Raw genomic sequence first — 27,733 nt, 5'->3', positions numbered from 1 at the left:
CTCTGGCAGTCTGAAAGCTTTGCGCACAAGCCGGATTGTAAGCGCCTCCCTTGGCCTTTTGGCAGTGCTCGTGCATTGCGAGCACTAGGCGTGAATGGTCACTATCCCGCACACACGTTTCGTTGTGCCCGTTGCCAAGCGCTCTGGAGCACTGTTTATGACGAAAGCAGAACACCTCTTGCCGTTCCATTCTCAGAGCTCCTCAGTTAAGCAATCTGTGACTGTTGGTGCGAATGCCAGAGGAAAACATTTCCAATGTGTCTGGCAGGGAGAAACTGAACCTGGAGAACAACTTTGTCAGGAGCTTGCACCTGCACCTTACACACACACAGGTTTGCAGCACATCTAAATGGCCAAGCTCTTTCTTAGGCAAGTTGAAAGCTGCTGTCAGAAGGTTGTGCTCCTTGTCAGATGGAAGCAGCAGCACGCACATAGCAGTTTGGCAAGCACTAAAGAGCCACAGAAGAGTGTGGCCTAGCAAAATGAAACAGGAAAAAGCATTTGCTACATGTGCCCTTGTTGTCGCCTAACAACAGGTAGCAGCATAAACCAGATGCGGGTGAAGTTCTTGCAGGCGACAGCTAACGTCAAATGAGCAAGCGGGTTTACCACAGATGCGGTCCTCTGGCAGTCTGAAAGCTTTGTGCACAAGCCGGATTGTAAGCGCCTCCCTTGGCCTTTTGGCAGTGCTCGTGCATTGCGAGCACTAGGCGTGAATGGTCACTATCCCACACACACGTTTCGTTGTGCCCGTTGCCAAGCGCTCTGGAGCACTGTTTATGACGAAAGCGGAACACCTCTTGCCGTTCCATTCTCAGAGCTCCTCAGTTAAGCAATCTATGACTCTTGCTGCGAATGCCAGAGGAAAACATTTCCAATGCGTCTGGCAGATAGAAACTGAACCTGGAGAACAACTTTGTCAGGAGCTGGCACCTGCACCTTACACACACACGGGTTTGCAGCACATCTAAATGGCCAAGCTCTTTCTTAGGCAAGTTGAAAGCTGCTGTCAGAAGGTTGTGCTCCTTGTCAGATGGAAGCAGCAGCACGCACATAGCAGTTTGGCAAGCACTAAAGAGCCACAGAAGAGCGTGGCATAGCAAAATGAAACAGGAAAAAGCATTTGCTACATGTGCCCTTGTTGTCGCCTAACAACAGGTAGCAGCATAAACCAGATGCGGGTGAAGTTCTTGCAGGCGACAGCTAACGTCAAATGAGCAAGCCGGCTTACCACAGCTGCGGTCCTCTGGCAGTCTGAAAGCTTTGCGCACAAGCCGGATTGTAAGCGCCTCCCTTGGCCTTTTGGCAGTGCTCGTGCATTGCGAGCACTAGGCGTGAATGGTCACTATCCCGCACACACGTTTTGTTGTGCCCGTTGCCAAGCGCTCTGGAGCACTGTTTATGACGAAAGCGGAACACCTCTTGCCGTTCCATTCTCAGAGCTCCTCAGTTAAGCAATCTGCGACTCTTGCTGCGAATGCCAGAGGAAAACATTTCCAATGTGTCTGGCAGGGAGAAACTGAACCTGGAGAACACCTTTGTCAGGAGCTTTCACCTGCACCTTACACACACACAGATTTGCAGCACATCTAAATGGCCAAGCTCTTTCTTAGGCAAGTTGAAAGCTGCTGTCAGAAGGTTGTGCTCCTTGTCAGATGGAAGCAGCAGCACGCACATAGCAGTTTGGCAAGCACTAAAGAGCCACAGAAGAGTGTGGCCTAGCAAAATGAAACAGGAAAAAGCATTTGCTACATGTGCCCTTGTTGTCGCCTAACAACAGGTAGCAGCATAAACCAGATGCAGGTGAAGTTCTTGCAGGTGACAGCTAACGTCAAATGAGCAAGCCGGCTTACCACAGCTGCGGTGCTCTGGCAGTCAGAAAGCTTTGCGCACAAGCCGGATTGTAAGCGCCTCCCTTGGCCTTTTGGCAGTGCTCGTGCATTGCGAGCACTAGGCGTGAATGGTCACTATCCCGCACACACGTTTTGTTGTGCCCGTTGCCAAGCGCTCTGGAGCACTGTTTATGACGAAAGCGGAACACCTCTTGCCGTTCCATTCTCAGAGCTCCTCAGTTAAGCAATCTGCGACTCTTGCTGCGAATGCCAGAGGAAAACATTTCCAATGTGTCTGGCAGGGAGAAACTGAACCTGGAGAACACCTTTGTCAGGAGCTTTCACCTGCACCTTACACACACACAGATTTGCAGCACATCTAAATGGCCAAGCTCTTTCTTAGGCAAGTTGAAAGCTGCTGTCAGAAGGTTGTGCTCCTTGTCAGATGGAAGCAGCAGCACGCACATAGCAGTTTGGCAAGCACTAAAAAGCCACAGAAGAGTGTGGCCTAGCAAAATGAAACAGGAAAAAGCATTTGCTACATGTGCCCTTGTTGTCGCCTAACAACAGGTAGCAGCATAAACCAGATGCGGGTGAAGTTCTTGCAGGCGACAGCTAACGTCAAATGAGCAAGCGGGCTTACCACAGATGCGGTCCTCTGGCAGTCTGAAAGCTTTGCGCACAAGCCGGATTGTAAGCGCCTCCCTTGGCCTTTTGGCAGTGCTCGTGCATTGCGAGCACTAGGCGTGAATGGTCACTATCCCGCACACACGTTTCGTTGTGCCCGTTGCCAAGCGCTCTGGAGCACTGTTTATGACGAAAGCGGAACACCTCTTGCCGTTCCATTCTCAGAGCTCCTCAGTTAAGCAATCTGCGACTCTTGCTGCGAATGCCAGAGGAAAACATTTCCAATGTGTCTGGCAGGGAGAAACTGAACCTGGAGAACACCTTTGTCAGGAGCTTTCACCTGCACCTTACACACACACAGATTTGCAGCACATCTAAATGGCCAAGCTCTTTCTTAGGCAAGTTGAAAGCTGCTGTCAGAAGGTTGTGCTCCTTGTCAGATGGAAGCAGCAGCACGCACATAGCAGTTTGGCAAGCACTAAAGAGCCACAGAAGAGCGTGGCATAGCAAAATGAAACAGGAAAAAGCATTTGCTACATGTGCCCTTGTTGTCGCCTAACAACAGGTAGCAGCATAAACCAGATGCGGGTGAAGTTCTTGCAGGCGACAGCTAACGTCAAATGAGCAAGCGGGCTTACCACAGCTGCGGTCCTCTGGCAGTCTGAAAGCTTTGCGCACAAGCCGGATTGTAAGCGCCTCCCTTGGCCTTTTCGCAGTGCTCGTGCATTGCGAGCACTAGGCGTGAATGGTCACTATCCCACACACACGTTTCGTTGTGCCCGTTGCCAAGCGCTCTGGAGCACTGTTTATGACGAAAGCGGAACACCTCTTGCCGTTCCATTCTCAGAGCTCCTCAGTTAAGCAATCTGCGACTCTTGCTGCGAATGCCAGAGGAAAACATTTCCAATGTGTCTGGCAGGGAGAAACTGAACCTGGAGAACACCTTTGTCAGGAGCTTTCACCTGCACCTTACACACACACAGATTTGCAGCACATCTAAATGGCCAAGCTCTTTCTTAGGCAAGTTGAAAGCTGCTGTCAGAAGGTTGTGCTCCTTGTCAGATGGAAGCAGCAGCACGCACATAGCAGTTTGGCAAGCACTAAAAAGCCACAGAAGAGTGTGGCCTAGCAAAATGAAACAGGAAAAAGCATTTGCTACATGTGCCCTTGTTGTCGCCTAACAACAGGTAGCAGCATAAACCAGATGCGGGTGAAGTTCTTGCAGGCGACAGCTAACGTCAAATGAGCAAGCGGGCTTACCACAGATGCGGTCCTCTGGCAGTCTGAAAGCTTTGCGCACAAGCCGGATTGTAAGCGCCTCCCTTGGCCTTTTGGCAGTGCTCGTGCATTGCGAGCACTAGGCGTGAATGGTCACTATCCCGCACACACGTTTCGTTGTGCCCGTTGCCAAGCGCTCTGGAGCACTGTTTATGACGAAAGCAGAACACCTCTTGCCGTTCCATTCTCAGAGCTCCTCAGTTAAGCAATCTGTGACTGTTGGTGCGAATGCCAGAGGAAAACATTTCCAATGTGTCTGGCAGGGAGAAACTGAACCTGGAGAACAACTTTGTCAGGAGCTTGCACCTGCACCTTACACACACACAGGTTTGCAGCACATCTAAATGGCCAAGCTCTTTCTTAGGCAAGTTGAAAGCTGCTGTCAGAAGGTTGTGCTCCTTGTCAGATGGAAGCAGCAGCACGCACATAGCAGTTTGGCAAGCACTAAAGAGCCACAGAAGAGTGTGGCCTAGCAAAATGAAACAGGAAAAAGCATTTGCTACATGTGCCCTTGTTGTCGCCTAACAACAGGTAGCAGCATAAACCAGATGCGGGTGAAGTTCTTGCAGGCGACAGCTAACGTCAAATGAGCAAGCGGGCTTACCACAGATGCGGTCCTCTGGCAGTCTGAAAGCTTTGTGCACAAGCCGGATTGTAAGCGCCTCCCTTGGCCTTTTGGCAGTGCTCGTGCATTGCGAGCACTAGGCGTGAATGGTCACTATCCCACACACACGTTTCGTTGTGCCCGTTGCCAAGCGCTCTGGAGCACTGTTTATGACGAAAGCGGAACACCTCTTGCCGTTCCATTCTCAGAGCTCCTCAGTTAAGCAATCTATGACTCTTGCTGCGAATGCCAGAGGAAAACATTTCCAATGCGTCTGGCAGATAGAAACTGAACCTGGAGAACAACTTTGTCAGGAGCTGGCACCTGCACCTTACACACACACGGGTTTGCAGCACATCTAAATGGCCAAGCTCTTTCTTAGGCAAGTTGAAAGCTGCTGTCAGAAGGTTGTGCTCCTTGTCAGATGGAAGCAGCAGCACGCACATAGCAGTTTGGCAAGCACTAAAGAGCCACAGAAGAGCGTGGCATAGCAAAATGAAACAGGAAAAAGCATTTGCTACATGTGCCCTTGTTGTCGCCTAACAACAGGTAGCAGCATAAACCAGATGCGGGTGAAGTTCTTGCAGGCGACAGCTAACGTCAAATGAGCAAGCCGGCTTACCACAGCTGCGGTCCTCTGGCAGTCTGAAAGCTTTGCGCACAAGCCGGATTGTAAGCGCCTCCCTTGGCCTTTTGGCAGTGCTCGTGCATTGCGAGCACTAGGCGTGAATGGTCACTATCCCGCACACACGTTTTGTTGTGCCCGTTGCCAAGCGCTCTGGAGCACTGTTTATGACGAAAGCGGAACACCTCTTGCCGTTCCATTCTCAGAGCTCCTCAGTTAAGCAATCTGCGACTCTTGCTGCGAATGCCAGAGGAAAACATTTCCAATGTGTCTGGCAGGGAGAAACTGAACCTGGAGAACACCTTTGTCAGGAGCTTTCACCTGCACCTTACACACACACAGATTTGCAGCACATCTAAATGGCCAAGCTCTTTCTTAGGCAAGTTGAAAGCTGCTGTCAGAAGGTTGTGCTCCTTGTCAGATGGAAGCAGCAGCACGCACATAGCAGTTTGGCAAGCACTAAAAAGCCACAGAAGAGTGTGGCCTAGCAAAATGAAACAGGAAAAAGCATTTGCTACATGTGCCCTTGTTGTCGCCTAACAACAGGTAGCAGCATAAACCAGATGCGGGTGAAGTTCTTGCAGGCGACAGCTAACGTCAAATGAGCAAGCGGGCTTACCACAGATGCGGTCCTCTGGCAGTCTGAAAGCTTTGCGCACAAGCCGGATTGTAAGCGCCTCCCTTGGCCTTTTGGCAGTGCTCGTGCATTGCGAGCACTAGGCGTGAATGGTCACTATCCCGCACACACGTTTCGTTGTGCCCGTTGCCAAGCGCTCTGGAGCACTGTTTATGACGAAAGCAGAACACCTCTTGCCGTTCCATTCTCAGAGCTCCTCAGTTAAGCAATCTGTGACTGTTGGTGCGAATGCCAGAGGAAAACATTTCCAATGTGTCTGGCAGGGAGAAACTGAACCTGGAGAACAACTTTGTCAGGAGCTTGCACCTGCACCTTACACACACACAGGTTTGCAGCACATCTAAATGGCCAAGCTCTTTCTTAGGCAAGTTGAAAGCTGCTGTCAGAAGGTTGTGCTCCTTGTCAGATGGAAGCAGCAGCACGCACATAGCAGTTTGGCAAGCACTAAAGAGCCACAGAAGAGTGTGGCCTAGCAAAATGAAACAGGAAAAAGCATTTGCTACATGTGCCCTTGTTGTCGCCTAACAACAGGTAGCAGCATAAACCAGATGCGGGTGAAGTTCTTGCAGGCGACAGCTAACGTCAAATGAGCAAGCGGGCTTACCACAGATGCGGTCCTCTGGCAGTCTGAAAGCTTTGTGCACAAGCCGGATTGTAAGCGCCTCCCTTGGCCTTTTGGCAGTGCTCGTGCATTGCGAGCACTAGGCGTGAATGGTCACTATCCCACACACACGTTTCGTTGTGCCCGTTGCCAAGCGCTCTGGAGCACTGTTTATGACGAAAGCGGAACACCTCTTGCCGTTCCATTCTCAGAGCTCCTCAGTTAAGCAATCTATGACTCTTGCTGCGAATGCCAGAGGAAAACATTTCCAATGCGTCTGGCAGATAGAAACTGAACCTGGAGAACAACTTTGTCAGGAGCTGGCACCTGCACCTTACACACACACGGGTTTGCAGCACATCTAAATGGCCAAGCTCTTTCTTAGGCAAGTTGAAAGCTGCTGTCAGAAGGTTGTGCTCCTTGTCAGATGGAAGCAGCAGCACGCACATAGCAGTTTGGCAAGCACTAAAGAGCCACAGAAGAGCGTGGCATAGCAAAATGAAACAGGAAAAAGCATTTGCTACATGTGCCCTTGTTGTCGCCTAACAACAGGTAGCAGCATAAACCAGATGCGGGTGAAGTTCTTGCAGGCGACAGCTAACGTCAAATGAGCAAGCCGGCTTACCACAGCTGCGGTCCTCTGGCAGTCTGAAAGCTTTGCGCACAAGCCGGATTGTAAGCGCCTCCCTTGGCCTTTTGGCAGTGCTCGTGCATTGCGAGCACTAGGCGTGAATGGTCACTATCCCGCACACACGTTTTGTTGTGCCCGTTGCCAAGCGCTCTGGAGCACTGTTTATGACGAAAGCGGAACACCTCTTGCCGTTCCATTCTCAGAGCTCCTCAGTTAAGCAATCTGCGACTCTTGCTGCGAATGCCAGAGGAAAACATTTCCAATGTGTCTGGCAGGGAGAAACTGAACCTGGAGAACACCTTTGTCAGGAGCTTTCACCTGCACCTTACACACACACAGATTTGCAGCACATCTAAATGGCCAAGCTCTTTCTTAGGCAAGTTGAAAGCTGCTGTCAGAAGGTTGTGCTCCTTGTCAGATGGAAGCAGCAGCACGCACATAGCAGTTTGGCAAGCACTAAAGAGCCACAGAAGAGTGTGGCCTAGCAAAATGAAACAGGAAAAAGCATTTGCTACATGTGCCCTTGTTGTCGCCTAACAACAGGTAGCAGCATAAACCAGATGCAGGTGAAGTTCTTGCAGGTGACAGCTAACGTCAAATGAGCAAGCCGGCTTACCACAGCTGCGGTGCTCTGGCAGTCAGAAAGCTTTGCGCACAAGCCGGATTGTAAGCGCCTCCCTTGGCCTTTTGGCAGTGCTCGTGCATTGCGAGCACTAGGCGTGAATGGTCACTATCCCGCACACACGTTTTGTTGTGCCCGTTGCCAAGCGCTCTGGAGCACTGTTTATGACGAAAGCGGAACACCTCTTGCCGTTCCATTCTCAGAGCTCCTCAGTTAAGCAATCTGCGACTCTTGCTGCGAATGCCAGAGGAAAACATTTCCAATGTGTCTGGCAGGGAGAAACTGAACCTGGAGAACACCTTTGTCAGGAGCTTTCACCTGCACCTTACACACACACAGATTTGCAGCACATCTAAATGGCCAAGCTCTTTCTTAGGCAAGTTGAAAGCTGCTGTCAGAAGGTTGTGCTCCTTGTCAGATGGAAGCAGCAGCACGCACATAGCAGTTTGGCAAGCACTAAAAAGCCACAGAAGAGTGTGGCCTAGCAAAATGAAACAGGAAAAAGCATTTGCTACATGTGCCCTTGTTGTCGCCTAACAACAGGTAGCAGCATAAACCAGATGCGGGTGAAGTTCTTGCAGGCGACAGCTAACGTCAAATGAGCAAGCGGGCTTACCACAGATGCGGTCCTCTGGCAGTCTGAAAGCTTTGCGCACAAGCCGGATTGTAAGCGCCTCCCTTGGCCTTTTGGCAGTGCTCGTGCATTGCGAGCACTAGGCGTGAATGGTCACTATCCCGCACACACGTTTCGTTGTGCCCGTTGCCAAGCGCTCTGGAGCACTGTTTATGACGAAAGCGGAACACCTCTTGCCGTTCCATTCTCAGAGCTCCTCAGTTAAGCAATCTGCGACTCTTGCTGCGAATGCCAGAGGAAAACATTTCCAATGTGTCTGGCAGGGAGAAACTGAACCTGGAGAACACCTTCGTCAGGAGCTTTCACCTGCACCTTACACACACACAGATTTGCAGCACATCTAAATGGCCAAGCTCTTTCTTAGGCAAGTTGAAAGCTGCTGTCAGAAGGTTGTGCTCCTTGTCAGATGGAAGCAGCAGCACGCACATAGCAGTTTGGCAAGCACTAAAGAGCCACAGAAGAGCGTGGCATAGCAAAATGAAACAGGAAAAAGCATTTGCTACATGTGCCCTTGTTGTCGCCTAACAACAGGTAGCAGCATAAACCAGATGCGGGTGAAGTTCTTGCAGGCGACAGCTAACGTCAAATGAGCAAGCCGGCTTACCACAGCTGCGGTCCTCTGGCAGTCTGAAAGCTTTGCGCACAAGCCGGATTGTAAGCGCCTCCCTTGGCCTTTTCGCAGTGCTCGTGCATTGCGAGCACTAGGCGTGAATGGTCACTATCCCACACACACGTTTCGTTGTGCCCGTTGCCAAGCGCTCTGGAGCACTGTTTATGACGAAAGCGGAACACCTCTTGCCGTTCCATTCTCAGAGCTCCTCAGTTAAGCAATCTGCGACTCTTGCTGCGAATGCCAGAGGAAAACATTTCCAATGTGTCTGGCAGGGAGAAACTGAACCTGGAGAACACCTTTGTCAGGAGCTTTCACCTGCACCTTACACACACACAGATTTGCAGCACATCTAAATGGCCAAGCTCTTTCTTAGGCAAGTTGAAAGCTGCTGTCAGAAGGTTGTGCTCCTTGTCAGATGGAAGCAGCAGCACGCACATAGCAGTTTGGCAAGCACTAAAAAGCCACAGAAGAGTGTGGCCTAGCAAAATGAAACAGGAAAAAGCATTTGCTACATGTGCCCTTGTTGTCGCCTAACAACAGGTAGCAGCATAAACCAGATGCGGGTGAAGTTCTTGCAGGCGACAGCTAACGTCAAATGAGCAAGCGGGCTTACCACAGATGCGGTCCTCTGGCAGTCTGAAAGCTTTGCGCACAAGCCGGATTGTAAGCGCCTCCCTTGGCCTTTTGGCAGTGCTCGTGCATTGCGAGCACTAGGCGTGAATGGTCACTATCCCGCACACACGTTTCGTTGTGCCCGTTGCCAAGCGCTCTGGAGCACTGTTTATGACGAAAGCAGAACACCTCTTGCCGTTCCATTCTCAGAGCTCCTCAGTTAAGCAATCTGTGACTGTTGGTGCGAATGCCAGAGGAAAACATTTCCAATGTGTCTGGCAGGGAGAAACTGAACCTGGAGAACAACTTTGTCAGGAGCTTGCACCTGCACCTTACACACACACAGGTTTGCAGCACATCTAAATGGCCAAGCTCTTTCTTAGGCAAGTTGAAAGCTGCTGTCAGAAGGTTGTGCTCCTTGTCAGATGGAAGCAGCAGCACGCACATAGCAGTTTGGCAAGCACTAAAGAGCCACAGAAGAGTGTGGCCTAGCAAAATGAAACAGGAAAAAGCATTTGCTACATGTGCCCTTGTTGTCGCCTAACAACAGGTAGCAGCATAAACCAGATGCGGGTGAAGTTCTTGCAGGCGACAGCTAACGTCAAATGAGCAAGCGGGCTTACCACAGATGCGGTCCTCTGGCAGTCTGAAAGCTTTGTGCACAAGCCGGATTGTAAGCGCCTCCCTTGGCCTTTTGGCAGTGCTCGTGCATTGCGAGCACTAGGCGTGAATGGTCACTATCCCACACACACGTTTCGTTGTGCCCGTTGCCAAGCGCTCTGGAGCACTGTTTATGACGAAAGCGGAACACCTCTTGCCGTTCCATTCTCAGAGCTCCTCAGTTAAGCAATCTATGACTCTTGCTGCGAATGCCAGAGGAAAACATTTCCAATGCGTCTGGCAGATAGAAACTGAACCTGGAGAACAACTTTGTCAGGAGCTGGCACCTGCACCTTACACACACACGGGTTTGCAGCACATCTAAATGGCCAAGCTCTTTCTTAGGCAAGTTGAAAGCTGCTGTCAGAAGGTTGTGCTCCTTGTCAGATGGAAGCAGCAGCACGCACATAGCAGTTTGGCAAGCACTAAAAAGCCACAGAAGAGTGTGGCCTAGCAAAATGAAACAGGAAAAAGCATTTGCTACATGTGCCCTTGTTGTCGCCTAACAACAGGTAGCAGCATAAACCAGATGCGGGTGAAGTTCTTGCAGGCGACAGCTAACGTCAAATGAGCAAGCGGGCTTACCACAGATGCGGTCCTCTGGCAGTCTGAAAGCTTTGCGCACAAGCCGGATTGTAAGCGCCTCCCTTGGCCTTTTGGCAGTGCTCGTGCATTGCGAGCACTAGGCGTGAATGGTCACTATCCCGCACACACGTTTTGTTGTGCCCGTTGCCAAGCGCTCTGGAGCACTGTTTATGACGAAAGCGGAACACCTCTTGCCGTTCCATTCTCAGAGCTCCTCAGTTAAGCAATCTGCGACTCTTGCTGCGAATGCCAGAGGAAAACATTTCCAATGTGTCTGGCAGGGAGAAACTGAACCTGGAGAACACCTTTGTCAGGAGCTTTCACCTGCACCTTACACACACACAGATTTGCAGCACATCTAAATGGCCAAGCTCTTTCTTAGGCAAGTTGAAAGCTGCTGTCAGAAGGTTGTGCTCCTTGTCAGATGGAAGCAGCAGCACGCACATAGCAGTTTGGCAAGCACTAAAAAGCCACAGAAGAGTGTGGCCTAGCAAAATGAAACAGGAAAAAGCATTTGCTACATGTGCCCTTGTTGTCGCCTAACAACAGGTAGCAGCATAAACCAGATGCGGGTGAAGTTCTTGCAGGCGACAGCTAACGTCAAATGAGCAAGCGGGCTTACCACAGATGCGGTCCTCTGGCAGTCTGAAAGCTTTGCGCACAAGCCGGATTGTAAGCGCCTCCCTTGGCCTTTTGGCAGTGCTCGTGCATTGCGAGCACTAGGCGTGAATGGTCACTATCCCGCACACACGTTTCGTTGTGCCCGTTGCCAAGCGCTCTGGAGCACTGTTTATGACGAAAGCAGAACACCTCTTGCCGTTCCATTCTCAGAGCTCCTCAGTTAAGCAATCTGTGACTGTTGGTGCGAATGCCAGAGGAAAACATTTCCAATGTGTCTGGCAGGGAGAAACTGAACCTGGAGAACAACTTTGTCAGGAGCTTGCACCTGCACCTTACACACACACAGGTTTGCAGCACATCTAAATGGCCAAGCTCTTTCTTAGGCAAGTTGAAAGCTGCTGTCAGAAGGTTGTGCTCCTTGTCAGATGGAAGCAGCAGCACGCACATAGCAGTTTGGCAAGCACTAAAGAGCCACAGAAGAGTGTGGCCTAGCAAAATGAAACAGGAAAAAGCATTTGCTACATGTGCCCTTGTTGTCGCCTAACAACAGGTAGCAGCATAAACCAGATGCGGGTGAAGTTCTTGCAGGCGACAGCTAACGTCAAATGAGCAAGCGGGTTTACCACAGATGCGGTCCTCTGGCAGTCTGAAAGCTTTGTGCACAAGCCGGATTGTAAGCGCCTCCCTTGGCCTTTTGGCAGTGCTCGTGCATTGCGAGCACTAGGCGTGAATGGTCACTATCCCACACACACGTTTCGTTGTGCCCGTTGCCAAGCGCTCTGGAGCACTGTTTATGACGAAAGCGGAACACCTCTTGCCGTTCCATTCTCAGAGCTCCTCAGTTAAGCAATCTATGACTCTTGCTGCGAATGCCAGAGGAAAACATTTCCAATGCGTCTGGCAGATAGAAACTGAACCTGGAGAACAACTTTGTCAGGAGCTGGCACCTGCACCTTACACACACACGGGTTTGCAGCACATCTAAATGGCCAAGCTCTTTCTTAGGCAAGTTGAAAGCTGCTGTCAGAAGGTTGTGCTCCTTGTCAGATGGAAGCAGCAGCACGCACATAGCAGTTTGGCAAGCACTAAAGAGCCACAGAAGAGCGTGGCATAGCAAAATGAAACAGGAAAAAGCATTTGCTACATGTGCCCTTGTTGTCGCCTAACAACAGGTAGCAGCATAAACCAGATGCGGGTGAAGTTCTTGCAGGCGACAGCTAACGTCAAATGAGCAAGCCGGCTTACCACAGCTGCGGTCCTCTGGCAGTCTGAAAGCTTTGCGCACAAGCCGGATTGTAAGCGCCTCCCTTGGCCTTTTGGCAGTGCTCGTGCATTGCGAGCACTAGGCGTGAATGGTCACTATCCCGCACACACGTTTTGTTGTGCCCGTTGCCAAGCGCTCTGGAGCACTGTTTATGACGAAAGCGGAACACCTCTTGCCGTTCCATTCTCAGAGCTCCTCAGTTAAGCAATCTGCGACTCTTGCTGCGAATGCCAGAGGAAAACATTTCCAATGTGTCTGGCAGGGAGAAACTGAACCTGGAGAACACCTTTGTCAGGAGCTTTCACCTGCACCTTACACACACACAGATTTGCAGCACATCTAAATGGCCAAGCTCTTTCTTAGGCAAGTTGAAAGCTGCTGTCAGAAGGTTGTGCTCCTTGTCAGATGGAAGCAGCAGCACGCACATAGCAGTTTGGCAAGCACTAAAGAGCCACAGAAGAGTGTGGCCTAGCAAAATGAAACAGGAAAAAGCATTTGCTACATGTGCCCTTGTTGTCGCCTAACAACAGGTAGCAGCATAAACCAGATGCAGGTGAAGTTCTTGCAGGTGACAGCTAACGTCAAATGAGCAAGCCGGCTTACCACAGCTGCGGTGCTCTGGCAGTCAGAAAGCTTTGCGCACAAGCCGGATTGTAAGCGCCTCCCTTGGCCTTTTGGCAGTGCTCGTGCATTGCGAGCACTAGGCGTGAATGGTCACTATCCCGCACACACGTTTTGTTGTGCCCGTTGCCAAGCGCTCTGGAGCACTGTTTATGACGAAAGCGGAACACCTCTTGCCGTTCCATTCTCAGAGCTCCTCAGTTAAGCAATCTGCGACTCTTGCTGCGAATGCCAGAGGAAAACATTTCCAATGTGTCTGGCAGGGAGAAACTGAACCTGGAGAACACCTTTGTCAGGAGCTTTCACCTGCACCTTACACACACACAGATTTGCAGCACATCTAAATGGCCAAGCTCTTTCTTAGGCAAGTTGAAAGCTGCTGTCAGAAGGTTGTGCTCCTTGTCAGATGGAAGCAGCAGCACGCACATAGCAGTTTGGCAAGCACTAAAAAGCCACAGAAGAGTGTGGCCTAGCAAAATGAAACAGGAAAAAGCATTTGCTACATGTGCCCTTGTTGTCGCCTAACAACAGGTAGCAGCATAAACCAGATGCGGGTGAAGTTCTTGCAGGCGACAGCTAACGTCAAATGAGCAAGCGGGCTTACCACAGATGCGGTCCTCTGGCAGTCTGAAAGCTTTGCGCACAAGCCGGATTGTAAGCGCCTCCCTTGGCCTTTTGGCAGTGCTCGTGCATTGCGAGCACTAGGCGTGAATGGTCACTATCCCGCACACACGTTTCGTTGTGCCCGTTGCCAAGCGCTCTGGAGCACTGTTTATGACGAAAGCGGAACACCTCTTGCCGTTCCATTCTCAGAGCTCCTCAGTTAAGCAATCTGCGACTCTTGCTGCGAATGCCAGAGGAAAACATTTCCAATGTGTCTGGCAGGGAGAAACTGAACCTGGAGAACACCTTTGTCAGGAGCTTTCACCTGCACCTTACACACACACAGATTTGCAGCACATCTAAATGGCCAAGCTCTTTCTTAGGCAAGTTGAAAGCTGCTGTCAGAAGGTTGTGCTCCTTGTCAGATGGAAGCAGCAGCACGCACATAGCAGTTTGGCAAGCACTAAAGAGCCACAGAAGAGCGTGGCATAGCAAAATGAAACAGGAAAAAGCATTTGCTACATGTGCCCTTGTTGTCGCCTAACAACAGGTAGCAGCATAAACCAGATGCGGGTGAAGTTCTTGCAGGCGACAGCTAACGTCAAATGAGCAAGCCGGCTTACCACAGCTGCGGTCCTCTGGCAGTCTGAAAGCTTTGCGCACAAGCCGGATTGTAAGCGCCTCCCTTGGCCTTTTCGCAGTGCTCGTGCATTGCGAGCACTAGGCGTGAATGGTCACTATCCCACACACACGTTTCGTTGTGCCCGTTGCCAAGCGCTCTGGAGCACTGTTTATGACGAAAGCGGAACACCTCTTGCCGTTCCATTCTCAGAGCTCCTCAGTTAAGCAATCTGCGACTCTTGCTGCGAATGCCAGAGGAAAACATTTCCAATGTGTCTGGCAGGGAGAAACTGAACCTGGAGAACACCTTTGTCAGGAGCTTTCACCTGCACCTTACACACACACAGATTTGCAGCACATCTAAATGGCCAAGCTCTTTCTTAGGCAAGTTGAAAGCTGCTGTCAGAAGGTTGTGCTCCTTGTCAGATGGAAGCAGCAGCACGCACATAGCAGTTTGGCAAGCACTAAAAAGCCACAGAAGAGTGTGGCCTAGCAAAATGAAACAGGAAAAAGCATTTGCTACATGTGCCCTTGTTGTCGCCTAACAACAGGTAGCAGCATAAACCAGATGCGGGTGAAGTTCTTGCAGGCGACAGCTAACGTCAAATGAGCAAGCGGGCTTACCACAGATGCGGTCCTCTGGCAGTCTGAAAGCTTTGCGCACAAGCCGGATTGTAAGCGCCTCCCTTGGCCTTTTGGCAGTGCTCGTGCATTGCGAGCACTAGGCGTGAATGGTCACTATCCCGCACACACGTTTCGTTGTGCCCGTTGCCAAGCGCTCTGGAGCACTGTTTATGACGAAAGCAGAACACCTCTTGCCGTTCCATTCTCAGAGCTCCTCAGTTAAGCAATCTGTGACTGTTGGTGCGAATGCCAGAGGAAAACATTTCCAATGTGTCTGGCAGGGAGAAACTGAACCTGGAGAACAACTTTGTCAGGAGCTTGCACCTGCACCTTACACACACACAGGTTTGCAGCACATCTAAATGGCCAAGCTCTTTCTTAGGCAAGTTGAAAGCTGCTGTCAGAAGGTTGTGCTCCTTGTCAGATGGAAGCAGCAGCACGCACATAGCAGTTTGGCAAGCACTAAAGAGCCACAGAAGAGTGTGGCCTAGCAAAATGAAACAGGAAAAAGCATTTGCTACATGTGCCCTTGTTGTCGCCTAACAACAGGTAGCAGCATAAACCAGATGCGGGTGAAGTTCTTGCAGGCGACAGCTAACGTCAAATGAGCAAGCGGGCTTACCACAGATGCGGTCCTCTGGCAGTCTGAAAGCTTTGTGCACAAGCCGGATTGTAAGCGCCTCCCTTGGCCTTTTGGCAGTGCTCGTGCATTGCGAGCACTAGGCGTGAATGGTCACTATCCCACACACACGTTTCGTTGTGCCCGTTGCCAAGCGCTCTGGAGCACTGTTTATGACGAAAGCGGAACACCTCTTGCCGTTCCATTCTCAGAGCTCCTCAGTTAAGCAATCTATGACTCTTGCTGCGAATGCCAGAGGAAAACATTTCCAATGCGTCTGGCAGATAGAAACTGAACCTGGAGAACAACTTTGTCAGGAGCTGGCACCTGCACCTTACACACACACGGGTTTGCAGCACATCTAAATGGCCAAGCTCTTTCTTAGGCAAGTTGAAAGCTGCTGTCAGAAGGTTGTGCTCCTTGTCAGATGGAAGCAGCAGCACGCACATAGCAGTTTGGCAAGCACTAAAGAGCCACAGAAGAGCGTGGCATAGCAAAATGAAACAGGAAAAAGCATTTGCTACATGTGCCCTTGTTGTCGCCTAACAACAGGTAGCAGCATAAACCAGATGCGGGTGAAGTTCTTGCAGGCGACAGCTAACGTCAAATGAGCAAGCCGGCTTACCACAGCTGCGGTCCTCTGGCAGTCTGAAAGCTTTGCGCACAAGCCGGATTGTAAGCGCCTCCCTTGGCCTTTTGGCAGTGCTCGTGCATTGCGAGCACTAGGCGTGAATGGTCACTATCCCGCACACACGTTTTGTTGTGCCCGTTGCCAAGCGCTCTGGAGCACTGTTTATGACGAAAGCGGAACACCTCTTGCCGTTCCATTCTCAGAGCTCCTCAGTTAAGCAATCTGCGACTCTTGCTGCGAATGCCAGAGGAAAACATTTCCAATGTGTCTGGCAGGGAGAAACTGAACCTGGAGAACACCTTTGTCAGGAGCTTTCACCTGCACCTTACACACACACAGATTTGCAGCACATCTAAATGGCCAAGCTCTTTCTTAGGCAAGTTGAAAGCTGCTGTCAGAAGGTTGTGCTCCTTGTCAGATGGAAGCAGCAGCACGCACATAGCAGTTTGGCAAGCACTAAAGAGCCACAGAAGAGTGTGGCCTAGCAAAATGAAACAGGAAAAAGCATTTGCTACATGTGCCCTTGTTGTCGCCTAACAACAGGTAGCAGCATAAACCAGATGCAGGTGAAGTTCTTGCAGGTGACAGCTAACGTCAAATGAGCAAGCCGGCTTACCACAGCTGCGGTGCTCTGGCAGTCAGAAAGCTTTGCGCACAAGCCGGATTGTAAGCGCCTCCCTTGGCCTTTTGGCAGTGCTCGTGCATTGCGAGCACTAGGCGTGAATGGTCACTATCCCGCACACACGTTTTGTTGTGCCCGTTGCCAAGCGCTCTGGAGCACTGTTTATGACGAAAGCGGAACACCTCTTGCCGTTCCATTCTCAGAGCTCCTCAGTTAAGCAATCTGCGACTCTTGCTGCGAATGCCAGAGGAAAACATTTCCAATGTGTCTGGCAGGGAGAAACTGAACCTGGAGAACACCTTTGTCAGGAGCTTTCACCTGCACCTTACACACACACAGATTTGCAGCACATCTAAATGGCCAAGCTCTTTCTTAGGCAAGTTGAAAGCTGCTGTCAGAAGGTTGTGCTCCTTGTCAGATGGAAGCAGCAGCACGCACATAGCAGTTTGGCAAGCACTAAAAAGCCACAGAAGAGTGTGGCCTAGCAAAATGAAACAGGAAAAAGCATTTGCTACATGTGCCCTTGTTGTCGCCTAACAACAGGTAGCAGCATAAACCAGATGCGGGTGAAGTTCTTGCAGGCGACAGCTAACGTCAAATGAGCAAGCGGGCTTACCACAGATGCGGTCCTCTGGCAGTCTGAAAGCTTTGCGCACAAGCCGGATTGTAAGCGCCTCCCTTGGCCTTTTGGCAGTGCTCGTGCATTGCGAGCACTAGGCGTGAATGGTCACTATCCCGCACACACGTTTCGTTGTGCCCGTTGCCAAGCGCTCTGGAGCACTGTTTATGACGAAAGCAGAACACCTCTTGCCGTTCCATTCTCAGAGCTCCTCAGTTAAGCAATCTGTGACTGTTGGTGCGAATGCCAGAGGAAAACATTTCCAATGTGTCTGGCAGGGAGAAACTGAACCTGGAGAACAACTTTGTCAGGAGCTTGCACCTGCACCTTACACACACACAGGTTTGCAGCACATCTAAATGGCCAAGCTCTTTCTTAGGCAAGTTGAAAGCTGCTGTCAGAAGGTTGTGCTCCTTGTCAGATGGAAGCAGCAGCACGCACATAGCAGTTTGGCAAGCACTAAAGAGCCACAGAAGAGTGTGGCCTAGCAAAATGAAACAGGAAAAAGCATTTGCTACATGTGCCCTTGTTGTCGCCTAACAACAGGTAGCAGCATAAACCAGATGCGGGTGAAGTTCTTGCAGGCGACAGCTAACGTCAAATGAGCAAGCGGGTTTACCACAGATGCGGTCCTCTGGCAGTCTGAAAGCTTTGTGCACAAGCCGGATTGTAAGCGCCTCCCTTGGCCTTTTGGCAGTGCTCGTGCATTGCGAGCACTAGGCGTGAATGGTCACTATCCCACACACACGTTTCGTTGTGCCCGTTGCCAAGCGCTCTGGAGCACTGTTTATGACGAAAGCGGAACACCTCTTGCCGTTCCATTCTCAGAGCTCCTCAGTTAAGCAATCTATGACTCTTGCTGCGAATGCCAGAGGAAAACATTTCCAATGCGTCTGGCAGATAGAAACTGAACCTGGAGAACAACTTTGTCAGGAGCTGGCACCTGCACCTTACACACACACGGGTTTGCAGCACATCTAAATGGCCAAGCTCTTTCTTAGGCAAGTTGAAAGCTGCTGTCAGAAGGTTGTGCTCCTTGTCAGATGGAAGCAGCAGCACGCACATAGCAGTTTGGCAAGCACTAAAGAGCCACAGAAGAGCGTGGCATAGCAAAATGAAACAGGAAAAAGCATTTGCTACATGTGCCCTTGTTGTCGCCTAACAACAGGTAGCAGCATAAACCAGATGCGGGTGAAGTTCTTGCAGGCGACAGCTAACGTCAAATGAGCAAGCCGGCTTACCACAGCTGCGGTCCTCTGGCAGTCTGAAAGCTTTGCGCACAAGCCGGATTGTAAGCGCCTCCCTTGGCCTTTTGGCAGTGCTCGTGCATTGCGAGCACTAGGCGTGAATGGTCACTATCCCGCACACACGTTTTGTTGTGCCCGTTGCCAAGCGCTCTGGAGCACTGTTTATGACGAAAGCGGAACACCTCTTGCCGTTCCATTCTCAGAGCTCCTCAGTTAAGCAATCTGCGACTCTTGCTGCGAATGCCAGAGGAAAACATTTCCAATGTGTCTGGCAGGGAGAAACTGAACCTGGAGAACACCTTTGTCAGGAGCTTTCACCTGCACCTTACACACACACAGATTTGCAGCACATCTAAATGGCCAAGCTCTTTCTTAGGCAAGTTGAAAGCTGCTGTCAGAAGGTTGTGCTCCTTGTCAGATGGAAGCAGCAGCACGCACATAGCAGTTTGGCAAGCACTAAAGAGCCACAGAAGAGTGTGGCCTAGCAAAATGAAACAGGAAAAAGCATTTGCTACATGTGCCCTTGTTGTCGCCTAACAACAGGTAGCAGCATAAACCAGATGCAGGTGAAGTTCTTGCAGGTGACAGCTAACGTCAAATGAGCAAGCCGGCTTACCACAGCTGCGGTGCTCTGGCAGTCAGAAAGCTTTGCGCACAAGCCGGATTGTAAGCGCCTCCCTTGGCCTTTTGGCAGTGCTCGTGCATTGCGAGCACTAGGCGTGAATGGTCACTATCCCGCACACACGTTTTGTTGTGCCCGTTGCCAAGCGCTCTGGAGCACTGTTTATGACGAAAGCGGAACACCTCTTGCCGTTCCATTCTCAGAGCTCCTCAGTTAAGCAATCTGCGACTCTTGCTGCGAATGCCAGAGGAAAACATTTCCAATGTGTCTGGCAGGGAGAAACTGAACCTGGAGAACACCTTTGTCAGGAGCTTTCACCTGCACCTTACACACACACAGATTTGCAGCACATCTAAATGGCCAAGCTCTTTCTTAGGCAAGTTGAAAGCTGCTGTCAGAAGGTTGTGCTCCTTGTCAGATGGAAGCAGCAGCACGCACATAGCAGTTTGGCAAGCACTAAAAAGCCACAGAAGAGTGTGGCCTAGCAAAATGAAACAGGAAAAAGCATTTGCTACATGTGCCCTTGTTGTCGCCTAACAACAGGTAGCAGCATAAACCAGATGCGGGTGAAGTTCTTGCAGGCGACAGCTAACGTCAAATGAGCAAGCGGGCTTACCACAGATGCGGTCCTCTGGCAGTCTGAAAGCTTTGCGCACAAGCCGGATTGTAAGCGCCTCCCTTGGCCTTTTGGCAGTGCTCGTGCATTGCGAGCACTAGGCGTGAATGGTCACTATCCCGCACACACGTTTCGTTGTGCCCGTTGCCAAGCGCTCTGGAGCACTGTTTATGACGAAAGCAGAACACCTCTTGCCGTTCCATTCTCAGAGCTCCTCAGTTAAGCAATCTGTGACTGTTGGTGCGAATGCCAGAGGAAAACATTTCCAATGTGTCTGGCAGGGAGAAACTGAACCTGGAGAACAACTTTGTCAGGAGCTTGCACCTGCACCTTACACACACACAGGTTTGCAGCACATCTAAATGGCCAAGCTCTTTCTTAGGCAAGTTGAAAGCTGCTGTCAGAAGGTTGTGCTCCTTGTCAGATGGAAGCAGCAGCACGCACATAGCAGTTTGGCAAGCACTAAAGAGCCACAGAAGAGTGTGGCCTAGCAAAATGAAACAGGAAAAAGCATTTGCTACATGTGCCCTTGTTGTCGCCTAACAACAGGTAGCAGCATAAACCAGATGCGGGTGAAGTTCTTGCAGGCGACAGCTAACGTCAAATGAGCAAGCGGGCTTACCACAGATGCGGTCCTCTGGCAGTCTGAAAGCTTTGTGCACAAGCCGGATTGTAAGCGCCTCCCTTGGCCTTTTGGCAGTGCTCGTGCATTGCGAGCACTAGGCGTGAATGGTCACTATCCCACACACACGTTTCGTTGTGCCCGTTGCCAAGCGCTCTGGAGCACTGTTTATGACGAAAGCGGAACACCTCTTGCCGTTCCATTCTCAGAGCTCCTCAGTTAAGCAATCTATGACTCTTGCTGCGAATGCCAGAGGAAAACATTTCCAATGCGTCTGGCAGATAGAAACTGAACCTGGAGAACAACTTTGTCAGGAGCTGGCACCTGCACCTTACACACACACGGGTTTGCAGCACATCTAAATGGCCAAGCTCTTTCTTAGGCAAGTTGAAAGCTGCTGTCAGAAGGTTGTGCTCCTTGTCAGATGGAAGCAGCAGCACGCACATAGCAGTTTGGCAAGCACTAAAGAGCCACAGAAGAGCGTGGCATAGCAAAATGAAACAGGAAAAAGCATTTGCTACATGTGCCCTTGTTGTCGCCTAACAACAGGTAGCAGCATAAACCAGATGCGGGTGAAGTTCTTGCAGGCGACAGCTAACGTCAAATGAGCAAGCCGGCTTACCACAGCTGCGGTCCTCTGGCAGTCTGAAAGCTTTGCGCACAAGCCGGATTGTAAGCGCCTCCCTTGGCCTTTTGGCAGTGCTCGTGCATTGCGAGCACTAGGCGTGAATGGTCACTATCCCGCACACACGTTTTGTTGTGCCCGTTGCCAAGCGCTCTGGAGCACTGTTTATGACGAAAGCGGAACACCTCTTGCCGTTCCATTCTCAGAGCTCCTCAGTTAAGCAATCTGCGACTCTTGCTGCGAATGCCAGAGGAAAACATTTCCAATGTGTCTGGCAGGGAGAAACTGAACCTGGAGAACACCTTTGTCAGGAGCTTTCACCTGCACCTTACACACACACAGATTTGCAGCACATCTAAATGGCCAAGCTCTTTCTTAGGCAAGTTGAAAGCTGCTGTCAGAAGGTTGTGCTCCTTGTCAGATGGAAGCAGCAGCACGCACATAGCAGTTTGGCAAGCACTAAAAAGCCACAGAAGAGTGTGGCCTAGCAAAATGAAACAGGAAAAAGCATTTGCTACATGTGCCCTTGTTGTCGCCTAACAACAGGTAGCAGCATAAACCAGATGCGGGTGAAGTTCTTGCAGGCGACAGCTAACGTCAAATGAGCAAGCGGGCTTACCACAGATGCGGTCCTCTGGCAGTCTGAAAGCTTTGCGCACAAGCCGGATTGTAAGCGCCTCCCTTGGCCTTTTGGCAGTGCTCGTGCATTGCGAGCACTAGGCGTGAATGGTCACTATCCCGCACACACGTTTCGTTGTGCCCGTTGCCAAGCGCTCTGGAGCACTGTTTATGACGAAAGCAGAACACCTCTTGCCGTTCCATTCTCAGAGCTCCTCAGTTAAGCAATCTGTGACTGTTGGTGCGAATGCCAGAGGAAAACATTTCCAATGTGTCTGGCAGGGAGAAACTGAACCTGGAGAACAACTTTGTCAGGAGCTTGCACCTGCACCTTACACACACACAGGTTTGCAGCACATCTAAATGGCCAAGCTCTTTCTTAGGCAAGTTGAAAGCTGCTGTCAGAAGGTTGTGCTCCTTGTCAGATGGAAGCAGCAGCACGCACATAGCAGTTTGGCAAGCACTAAAGAGCCACAGAAGAGTGTGGCCTAGCAAAATGAAACAGGAAAAAGCATTTGCTACATGTGCCCTTGTTGTCGCCTAACAACAGGTAGCAGCATAAACCAGATGCGGGTGAAGTTCTTGCAGGCGACAGCTAACGTCAAATGAGCAAGCGGGCTTACCACAGATGCGGTCCTCTGGCAGTCTGAAAGCTTTGTGCACAAGCCGGATTGTAAGCGCCTCCCTTGGCCTTTTGGCAGTGCTCGTGCATTGCGAGCACTAGGCGTGAATGGTCACTATCCCACACACACGTTTCGTTGTGCCCGTTGCCAAGCGCTCTGGAGCACTGTTTATGACGAAAGCGGAACACCTCTTGCCGTTCCATTCTCAGAGCTCCTCAGTTAAGCAATCTATGACTCTTGCTGCGAATGCCAGAGGAAAACATTTCCAATGCGTCTGGCAGATAGAAACTGAACCTGGAGAACAACTTTGTCAGGAGCTGGCACCTGCACCTTACACACACACGGGTTTGCAGCACATCTAAATGGCCAAGCTCTTTCTTAGGCAAGTTGAAAGCTGCTGTCAGAAGGTTGTGCTCCTTGTCAGATGGAAGCAGCAGCACGCACATAGCAGTTTGGCAAGCACTAAAGAGCCACAGAAGAGCGTGGCATAGCAAAATGAAACAGGAAAAAGCATTTGCTACATGTGCCCTTGTTGTCGCCTAACAACAGGTAGCAGCATAAACCAGATGCGGGTGAAGTTCTTGCAGGCGACAGCTAACGTCAAATGAGCAAGCCGGCTTACCACAGCTGCGGTCCTCTGGCAGTCTGAAAGCTTTGCGCACAAGCCGGATTGTAAGCGCCTCCCTTGGCCTTTTGGCAGTGCTCGTGCATTGCGAGCACTAGGCGTGAATGGTCACTATCCCGCACACACGTTTTGTTGTGCCCGTTGCCAAGCGCTCTGGAGCACTGTTTATGACGAAAGCGGAACACCTCTTGCCGTTCCATTCTCAGAGCTCCTCAGTTAAGCAATCTGCGACTCTTGCTGCGAATGCCAGAGGAAAACATTTCCAATGTGTCTGGCAGGGAGAAACTGAACCTGGAGAACACCTTTGTCAGGAGCTTTCACCTGCACCTTACACACACACAGATTTGCAGCACATCTAAATGGCCAAGCTCTTTCTTAGGCAAGTTGAAAGCTGCTGTCAGAAGGTTGTGCTCCTTGTCAGATGGAAGCAGCAGCACGCACATAGCAGTTTGGCAAGCACTAAAGAGCCACAGAAGAGCGTGGCATAGCAAAATGAAACAGGAAAAAGCATTTGCTACATGTGCCCTTGTTGTCGCCTAACAACAGGTAGCAGCATAAACCAGATGCAGGTGAAGTTCTTGCAGGTGACAGCTAACATCAAATGAGCAAGCCGGCTTACCACAGCTGCGGTGCTCTGGCAGTCAGAAAGCTTTGCGCACAAGCCGGATTGTAAGCGCCTCCCTTGGCCTTTTGGCAGTGCTCGTGCATTGCGAGCACTAGGCGTGAATGGTCACTATCCCGCACACACGTTTTGTTGTGCCCGTTGCCAAGCGCTCTGGAGCACTGTTTATGACGAAAGCGGAACACCTCTTGCCGTTCCATTCTCAGAGCTCCTCAGTTAAGCAATCTGCGACTCTTGCTGCGAATGCCAGAGGAAAACATTTCCAATGTGTCTGGCAGGGAGAAACTGAACCTGGAGAACACCTTTGTCAGGAGCTTTCACCTGCACCTTACACACACACAGATTTGCAGCACATCTAAATGGCCAAGCTCTTTCTTAGGCAAGTTGAAAGCTGCTGTCAGAAGGTTGTGCTCCTTGTCAGATGGAAGCAGCAGCACGCACATAGCAGTTTGGCAAGCACTAAAAAGCCACAGAAGAGTGTGGCCTAGCAAAATGAAACAGGAAAAAGCATTTGCTACATGTGCCCTTGTTGTCGCCTAACAACAGGTAGCAGCATAAACCAGATGCGGGTGAAGTTCTTGCAGGCGACAGCTAACGTCAAATGAGCAAGCGGGCTTACCACAGATGCGGTCCTCTGGCAGTCTGAAAGCTTTGCGCACAAGCCGGATTGTAAGCGCCTCCCTTGGCCTTTTGGCAGTGCTCGTGCATTGCGAGCACTAGGCGTGAATGGTCACTATCCCGCACACACGTTTCGTTGTGCCCGTTGCCAAGCGCTCTGGAGCACTGTTTATGATGAAAGCAGAACACCTCTTGCCGTTCCATTCTCAGAGCTCCTCAGTTAAGCAATCTGTGACTGTTGGTGCGAATGCCAGAGGAAAACATTTCCAATGTGTCTGGCAGGGAGAAACTGAACCTGGAGAACAACTTTGTCAGGAGCTTGCACCTGCACCTTACACACACACAGGTTTGCAGCACATCTAAATGGCCAAGCTCTTTCTTAGGCAAGTTGAAAGCTGCTGTCAGAAGGTTGTGCTCCTTGTCAGATGGAAGCAGCAGCACGCACATAGCAGTTTGGCAAGCACTAAAGAGCCACAGAAGAGTGTGGCCTAGCAAAATGAAACAGGAAAAAGCATTTGCTACATGTGCCCTTGTTGTCGCCTAACAACAGGTAGCAGCATAAACCAGATGCGGGTGAAGTTCTTGCAGGCGACAGCTAACGTCAAATGAGCAAGCGGGTTTACCACAGATGCGGTCCTCTGGCAGTCTGAAAGCTTTGTGCACAAGCCGGATTGTAAGCGCCTCCCTTGGCCTTTTGGCAGTGCTCGTGCATTGCGAGCACTAGGCGTGAATGGTCACTATCCCACACACACGTTTCGTTGTGCCCGTTGCCAAGCGCTCTGGAGCACTGTTTATGACGAAAGCGGAACACCTCTTGCCGTTCCATTCTCAGAGCTCCTCAGTTAAGCAATCTATGACTCTTGCTGCGAATGCCAGAGGAAAACATTTCCAATGCGTCTGGCAGATAGAAACTGAACCTGGAGAACAACTTTGTCAGGAGCTGGCACCTGCACCTTACACACACACGGGTTTGCAGCACATCTAAATGGCCAAGCTCTTTCTTAGGCAAGTTGAAAGCTGCTGTCAGAAGGTTGTGCTCCTTGTCAGATGGAAGCAGCAGCACGCACATAGCAGTTTGGCAAGCACTAAAGAGCCACAGAAGAGCGTGGCATAGCAAAATGAAACAGGAAAAAGCATTTGCTACATGTGCCCTTGTTGTCGCCTAACAACAGGTAGCAGCATAAACCAGATGCGGGTGAAGTTCTTGCAGGCGACAGCTAACGTCAAATGAGCAAGCCGGCTTACCACAGCTGCGGTCCTCTGGCAGTCTGAAAGCTTTGCGCACAAGCCGGATTGTAAGCGCCTCCCTTGGCCTTTTGGCAGTGCTCGTGCATTGCGAGCACTAGGCGTGAATGGTCACTATCCCGCACACACGTTTTGTTGTGCCCGTTGCCAAGCGCTCTGGAGCACTGTTTATGACGAAAGCGGAACACCTCTTGCCGTTCCATTCTCAGAGCTCCTCAGTTAAGCAATCTGCGACTCTTGCTGCGAATGCCAGAGGAAAACATTTCCAATGTGTCTGGCAGGGAGAAACTGAACCTGGAGAACACCTTTGTCAGGAGCTTTCACCTGCACCTTACACACACACAGATTTGCAGCACATCTAAATGGCCAAGCTCTTTCTTAGGCAAGTTGAAAGCTGCTGTCAGAAGGTTGTGCTCCTTGTCAGATGGAAGCAGCAGCACGCACATAGCAGTTTGGCAAGCACTAAAGAGCCACAGAAGAGTGTGGCCTAGCAAAATGAAACAGGAAAAAGCATTTGCTACATGTGCCCTTGTTGTCGCCTAACAACAGGTAGCAGCATAAACCAGATGCAGGTGAAGTTCTTGCAGGTGACAGCTAACGTCAAATGAGCAAGCCGGCTTACCACAGCTGCGGTGCTCTGGCAGTCAGAAAGCTTTGCGCACAAGCCGGATTGTAAGCGCCTCCCTTGGCCTTTTGGCAGTGCTCGTGCATTGCGAGCACTAGGCGTGAATGGTCACTATCCCGCACACACGTTTTGTTGTGCCCGTTGCCAAGCGCTCTGGAGCACTGTTTATGACGAAAGCGGAACACCTCTTGCCGTTCCATTCTCAGAGCTCCTCAGTTAAGCAATCTGCGACTCTTGCTGCGAATGCCAGAGGAAAACATTTCCAATGTGTCTGGCAGGGAGAAACTGAACCTGGAGAACACCTTTGTCAGGAGCTTTCACCTGCACCTTACACACACACAGATTTGCAGCACATCTAAATGGCCAAGCTCTTTCTTAGGCAAGTTGAAAGCTGCTGTCAGAAGGTTGTGCTCCTTGTCAGATGGAAGCAGCAGCACGCACATAGCAGTTTGGCAAGCACTAAAAAGCCACAGAAGAGTGTGGCCTAGCAAAATGAAACAGGAAAAAGCATTTGCTACATGTGCCCTTGTTGTCGCCTAACAACAGGTAGCAGCATAAACCAGATGCGGGTGAAGTTCTTGCAGGCGACAGCTAACGTCAAATGAGCAAGCCGGCTTACCACAGATGCGGTCCTCTGGCAGTCTGAAAGCTTTGCGCACAAGCCGGATTGTAAGCGCCTCCCTTGGCCTTTTGGCAGTGCTCGTGCATTGCGAGCACTAGGCGTGAATGGTCACTATCCCGCACACACGTTTCGTTGTGCCCGTTGCCAAGCGCTCTGGAGCACTGTTTATGACGAAAGCGGAACACCTCTTGCCGTTCCATTCTCAGAGCTCCTCAGTTAAGCAATCTGTGACTGTTGGTGCGAATGCCAGAGGAAAACATTTCCAATGTGTCTGGCAGGGAGAAACTGAACCTGGAGAACAACTTTGTCAGGAGCTTGCACCTGCACCTTACACACACACAGATTTGCAGCACATCTAAATGGCCAAGCTCTTTCTTAGGCAAGTTGAAAGCTGCTGTCAGAAGGTTGTGCTCCTTGTCAGATGGAAGCAGCAGCACGCACATAGCAGTTTGGCAAGCACTAAAGAGCCACAGAAGAGTGTGGCCTAGCAAAATGAAACAGGAAAAAGCATTTGCTACATGTGCCCTTGTTGTCGCCTAACAACAGGTAGCAGCATAAACCAGATGCAGGTGAAGTTCTTGCAGGTGACAGCTAACGTCAAATGAGCAAGCCGGCTTACCACAGCTGCGGTGCTCTGGCAGTCAGAAAGCTTTGTGCACAAGCCGGATTGTAAGCGCCTCCCTTGGCCTTTTGGCAGTGCTCGTGCATTGCGAGCACTAGGCGTGAATGGTCACTATCCCACACACACTTTTCGTTGTGCCCGTTGCCAAGCGCTCTGGAGCACTGTTTATGACGAAAGCGGAACACCTCTTGCCGTTCCATTCTCAGAGCTCCTCAGTTAAGCAATCTATGACTCTTGCTGCGAATGCCAGAGGAAAACATTTCCAATGCGTCTGGCAGATAGAAACTGAACCTGGAGAACAACTTTGTCAGGAGCTGGCACCTGCACCTTACACACACACGGGTTTGCAGCACATCTAAATGGCCAAGCTCTTTC

The sequence above is a fragment of the Poecile atricapillus genome, chromosome 5, assembly GCF_030490865.1.
Source record: "Poecile atricapillus isolate bPoeAtr1 chromosome 5, bPoeAtr1.hap1, whole genome shotgun sequence".
Lineage (NCBI taxonomy): Eukaryota > Metazoa > Chordata > Aves > Passeriformes > Paridae > Poecile > Poecile atricapillus.
This window is presented reverse-complemented; position numbering follows the sequence as displayed.